Source organism: Neoarius graeffei, chromosome 4 (genome assembly GCF_027579695.1).
Source record: "Neoarius graeffei isolate fNeoGra1 chromosome 4, fNeoGra1.pri, whole genome shotgun sequence".
NCBI lineage: Eukaryota > Metazoa > Chordata > Actinopteri > Siluriformes > Ariidae > Neoarius > Neoarius graeffei.
This window is the reverse complement of record NC_083572.1, coordinates 51,572,568-51,579,140: the sequence shown is the minus strand read 5'-3', so window position 1 is coordinate 51,579,140 and position 6,573 is coordinate 51,572,568.

Sequence of the window (6,573 nt, the reverse complement as noted above, 5' to 3'; positions counted from 1 at the left end):
CGAAGGGGGCGGGCTTCTATATATACATACACATACACGTGTGTCGCGCGCGTGGTGATACTGGACTCCGCCCACTGCCTGGACTTTGACGTCATGAGGTAATAAAAGAGCGCGCGCGGCGAGCTTCTGCACTGCGCGTCACGCGCCAGGAGGAGAGCTGGGCTGTTAACGGAACCTTGGTCCATTTATTTTGGCTTTGCCCACACACCACACAACTTTGGGGCAAACTGACACGCTTCATCAGTGATCGTATTTACCCTCAGTTTAATTTATGCTGGAAAAATGTCTTGTTTGGCTACACTGAATTTGATAAGAAATTAAATTCACAGTTTTATCTGATTAATTTGGTTCAGGGCCGTGCAAAGACCTTTGGAGGGGCAGGGGCTCAACATTCAAAAAAGGGCACTTGGAACAAATTTTTCACACAAGTTAACTTTATTCAAAACTAAATTTCAGTTGCAACTGAACATTCTGTGTGTCTTGATAGAATATGTTGTGGACGTCGTCATTCAGCCTTAAAGTGCCATTCCACTATTGGATGTATTCTTTGGCATAAAATACAATATATTTTGACAACATATATAAATGGTATCATCTCATCTCATTATCTCTAGCCGCTTTATCCTTCTACAGGGTCGCAGGCAAGCTGGAGCCTATCCCAGCTGACTATGGGCGAAAGGCGGGGTACACCCTGGACAAGTCGCCAGGTCATCACAGGGCTGACACATAGACACAGACAACCATTCACACTCACATTCACACCTACGGTCAATTTAGAGCCACCAGTTAACCTAACCTGCATGTCTTTGGACTGTGGGGGAAACCGGAGCACCCGGAGGAAACCCACGCGGACACGGGGAGAACATGCAAACTCCGCACAGAAAGGCCCTCGCCGGCCACAGGGCTCGAACCCAGGACCTTCTTGCTGTGAGGCGACAGCGCTAACCACTACACCACCGTGCCGCCCAAATGGTATCACTACACTCTAAAAAATAATGGGGCCAGTACCGGTTCTTCAGGGCGATGCCATAGAAGAACCTTTTTTCAGGGCTTCAAAGAACCGTTCATGCAACAGTTCTTTAAAGAACCATTTAAACCATTGGTTTGAGCAGTGAAGACAGATTTGTGTAAACATAGCCTATGTGCATTGACCAGCAAATGGTAAGAGAATGCCAGGCTCTGAAGAACCATTTCCAATGTGAAGAACCTTCCACATAATGTAATGGTTCATCACAGAGTTTTGACTCTCCGTGGAACCATCCAGAGATTTGAAGAACCACTGAAGCACCTTTATTTTTTTAGAGTGTAGATAGAGAAATCTTTTAGCTTCAAAATGATATATCAAACATAATTTTTTGACAACGACAAGTATATTAATTTTGCGACCAAAGTCACCTACCCTTTTAATATCCGCGCGTGATGTCATCGGCAGGTTCCCCTTCTTGTGTACCACGTGACGTGGTACATATTATCAGCAATGGCGGATAGAACGCGATAAAAATAATACCAATAAATCTAGCTAATACCAATAAATCTAGCTAACTGAAAGATTAACTCAAAATTTTTCGCAATTTTTTGGCCCCCATATACGAGGAGAAATGACTCTCTCACTTTGGGCGTTTCCTGGTCTAAAAATAGACCGACACGTGGTACACAAGAAGGGGAACCTGCCGATGACATCACGTTTCACTACCGCGCGGAAATTAAAAGGGTAGGTGACTTTGGTCGCAAAATTAATATACTTGTCGTTGTCAAAAAATTATGTTTGATATATCATTTTGAAGCTAAAAGATTTCTCTGTCTAGTCATGTTGTCATAAAATATATTGTATTTTATGCCAAAGAATACATCCAATGGTGGAATGGCACTTTAAGTTTCTGAATCTCCCACGTTAATGAAATGGATGGAGCAAACGGTTTAAATATAGCCTAGGCGGCTTCATTAAATGATAAACAACCCTACGCATTTACTGTTGTGTTCTAAGCTGCACAATATTGCATGTTCAGATAAGAAATGAAAGGAGACTTTCAGTGTGACCCACCATGCCGTTCCTCGCACTGTCTCCCACTGTCAACCGCCTGCATGCGCTTTCTGCACGGAGGCTCACTGAATGCATGACGTCACGGATTGATGCCCGCATTTACATAGAAAAACGTTATTTTATAAATCTATAATTTCATATATTATTGTCAAATTGTAGAGAATATTGATGTTGGAGCTAACTTATCTTTTACAAATATTAAAAAACAAAACAAAACAACAAAACAGTCCCTATGAAAAGTGCACTTTGGACAGCAAACAGAAAAGGGGCAGGGGCTAGAGCACCTGTAGCACCGGTTCATTGCACGTGGGTGATTTGCTTATTATTTGACTAAGTTTATACACAAATCTAAATTCTCAGGCAAGAAACCAAATTTTCTGGAACTGTCTGCATATGTGAAACAATATGTCTCCTCAATATCTGATTGTGAAAATAAAAAAGCTGTTAAAACACGATCTTTGTAAGCTTTACAATATATTCATTGAATAAGTTTTTTTTCCTTTTTTTTCCTTTCTGTTTTGCTGTGACCCCTGGTGTGTTTATGTTTATGATGAATGTATGTTTCTGTATTAATGTTGTATACACTTATAATATGTACTGTACTCATTTGTGTGTATACTCCATTTTACTAATAAAGATTGTTAAAATAAAAAAATAAAGGAGAGCTGTGCTTTAGCAGTTAGCTTATGGCCCTTTTCCACTACCCTTTTTCAGCTCACTTCAGCCCGACATGGCTTGCGTTTCGACTACCTCAGAGCAGCACGACTCAGCTCGCTTCAGCCCTACTCAGCACCCAAAACTCGCACGGTTTTGGAGTGGGGCTGAAGTGAGCTCAACCGAGCCGAGTGGGGCTAGGGGCGTGAGGAGACACTCCCCTGTGCACTGATTGGTGAGGAGGAGTGTCCTCACATGCCCACACACGCCCCGCGAGCACACTGGGATCTGTAAACACCGTAAACCCGGAAGAAGAAGAATTACGACAAAGAAGAAGAAGATGATCAGAAAACTAGAAGATGGAAGACCAACCCAACAATGCCGCTTTTCCACTACCAACGCGGCTGAGTTGGGCTGAGCCATGCAGTACTGAGTTGGGCTGAGTGGGGCTGTTGGGGTTGCATTTTGACTACAACCGCGCTGAACCGTGCTGGCTGGAAGTGGGTGGACACATTGGGTGGAGTTAGTGAAAGTGGGTGGACGTCACGTGATGTCGTTAGGCGGCGCAAACAGTGACATCAGTGACCTTTTAAGCGGTAGTCTCACGACCCGGATAGTAAACAATAAACATGGAGTCGTTAGTGTTGCTGGTCTTGGTGCTGTGGCTTGTTGTCACCGACAATGCCAACAGATACTGGCAAGAGCGTATAGATGAGACGAGGCGCATAAGGCTTCAGAAATTCTCGTAATTCGTAATTCTTCTTCTTCTTCTTCCGGGTTTACGGTGTTTACAGATCCCAGCGTGCTCGCGGGGCGTGTGTGGGCATGTGAGGACACTCCTCCTCACCAATCAGTGCACAGGGGAATGTGTCCTCATGCCCCTAGCCCCACTCGGCTCGGTTTGGCTCGCTTCAACCCTACTCCAAAACCGTGCGAGTTTTGGGTGCTGAGTAGGGCTGAAGCGAGCTGAGTCATGCTGCTGTGAGGTAGTCGAAACGCGAGCCGTGTCGGGCTGAAGTGAGCTGAAAAAGGGTCGTGGAAAAGGGCCACAAGCGAGGAAAGGCCAGCCAGTGGTCCAACACTAACTACTCCATGTCCTCCATGTTTATTGTTTACTATCCGGGTCGTGAGACTACCGCTTAAAAGGTCACTGATGTCAGTGTTTGCGCCACCTAACGACATCACGTGACGTCCACCCACTTTCGCTAACTCCACCCAATGTGTCCACCCACTTCCAGCCAGCACGGTTCAGCGCAGTTGTAGTCGAAATGCAACTCCAACAGCCCCACTCAGCTCGACTCAGCCCAACTCAGCCGCGTTGGTAGTGGAAAAGCCCCAAATGTGTCCACCCACTTCCAGCCAGCACGGTTCAGTGCGGTTGTAGTCGAAATGCAACCCCAACAGCCCCACTCAGCCCAACTCAGCACCGCACGGCTCAGCCCAATTCAGCCGCGTTGGTAGTGGAAAAGCCCCATTGGGTGCTGAGTAAGGCTGAAGTGAGCTCAGTCGTGCTGCTCTGAGGTAGTCGAAACGCGAGCCGTGTTGGGTTGAAGTGAGCTGAAAAAGGGTAGTGGAAAAGGCCCATAAGTGTAAAATGAGCTTTATTTCTTGCGTAATTTGTTTGGAGAGTTATCAAGTTGTCTGTGTCTGTGTGTCAGCCCTGTGATGACCTGGCAACTTGTCCAGGGTGTACCCCGCCTTTCGCCCGTAGTCAGCTGGGATAGGCTCCAGCTTGCCTGCGACCCTGTAAGGATAAAGCGGCTAGAGATAATGAGATGAGATGAGATGAGTTATCAAGTTTTCCTCTTTTAATGCTAATTACAGCACATAGTACTGCTGACTTGTGGTGAAACGTTTACATACAGTGACATGAAAGCCATATTGGATATGAATGTCATGGCAATAGATTAGATTAGATAGAACATAGACAGTCCCCCCAGGATTTCGCGGGCCTTTTTTGTGATTGTTGCAGGCTAAAATGTCTGATGTTGCGGGGGTTTTTCCAAAAAATTGCGATGAAAGTTGCGGTGTTTTTTAGGTTTTTGTTGCGATTACATTGCGGGAGGAAGTGAAAGCTGCGAGAAATTGTTGCGATTTTCTCTTTTTGTGATTAAAATTGAGTGATATGTTAAATATTAAGTTATTACTGAAAAACTATTGATTAAAAAAACAAAGACACTGAGAAATGGTCCTATAAACATCTTTACCAATATAAAAGATTACTTGGACTACAAAAATGCAGAAAAATAGGCTTTACTCATCCAAATGCACCTGTTGGTTCAAAAGTTAAAGTGCAGAGAACCTCACAGCACAACATGAAGTTACCTTAAAATATAATATAAATGCCTCAGCTTTCATGTAAGAAAAAAAAAACTATTAATACTAGTACTGTGTGCAGGCAGTCTCTCCTGAAGACTAAATTAAACAATTATAAACTAATAAAATAAATGTCTCAGGCTTCATAGAAGAAAAAAAAAACAATTTGAACAGAATCTCACAGTATGATGCTGAAGCTGCCTAAACAATGGAAAATAAAATATCATTTTGGCAAAAATGTTGGCATCCATTAATTTATTGTATTAAGTAAAAAAAAAATAATGTAAAGTGCGCACAGTCCTTCACTATAAACATAACACACTTTCAGTAACAGAATTTAAGCCTACATAAACACTGACTCGCACATGCAGTGTTGCCAGATACTGCTGACATTTTCCAGCCCAAAATTTGTTCAAAACCTGCCAAAATGCATTTTAAACCGCCCAATCTGGCAACACTGTGCACATGCTGCTTCTCTTGAACGTATACACAGAAGTAAGGCGGAAGGTAGTTTGTCGACATCACCTCAAGATGACGCCAACGATTGGTCAAATTTGCGGGAAGGTTGCGGTGATTGGATATAATTGCAACACCGCCCTGAATTCGCGGGGATTGGTTGAATTTGCGTTGAAGTTACAAATCGCAACATCGCGAAATCCTGGAGGGTCTGAATATTGATCCCTTTGGGTGGGTTCCCTCAGGGAAATTAAAATTCTAGTAGCATCATCTCATCTCATTATCTGTAGCCGCTTTATCCTGTTCTACAGGGTCGCAGGCAAGCTGGAGCCTATCCCAGCTGACTATGGGCGAGAGGCGGGGTACACCCTGGACAAGTCGCCAGGTCATCACAGGGCTGACACATATGCCCCTTTTCCACCAAAGCAGTTCCAGGGCTGGTTCGGGGCCAGTGCTTAGTTTGGAACTGGGTTTTCTGTTTCCACTGACAAAGAACTGGCTCTGGGGCCAGAAAAAACCGGTTCCAGGCTAGCACCAACTCTCTGCTGGGCCAGAGTAAAGAACCGCTTACGTCAGCGGGGGGGTCGGAGTTGTTAAGACCAACAACAATAACAAGACCGCGAAAGATCGCCATTTTTAAGCGACGAGAAGCAGCAGCTGTACAAACGCGAAGTCATCCATTATTATTACTGTTGTTGCTGCTGCTGCTGCTTCTTCCGTGTTGTTTTTGCTTCGATATTCGTGCCAAGGTTTATGCAAACGTAGCGACGTAACTGACGTATACAGCGACGTAACTGACATATACAGCGACGTAATGACGTGGCTTCCTTTAGCACCGCGAGCTATGGAAAAGCAAACTGGTTCTCAGCTGGCTCGCAAGTTGAACGAGTTGTAAACCAGCACCAGCACTGGCCCCGAACCAGCCCTGGAACTGATTTGGTGGAAAAGGGGTAATAGACACAGACAACCATTCACATTCACACCTACGGTCAATTTAGAGTCACCAGTTAACCTAACCTGCATGTCTTTGGACTGTGGGGGAAACTGGAGCACCCGGAGGAAACCCACACGGACACGGGGAGAACATGCAAACTCCGCACAGAAAG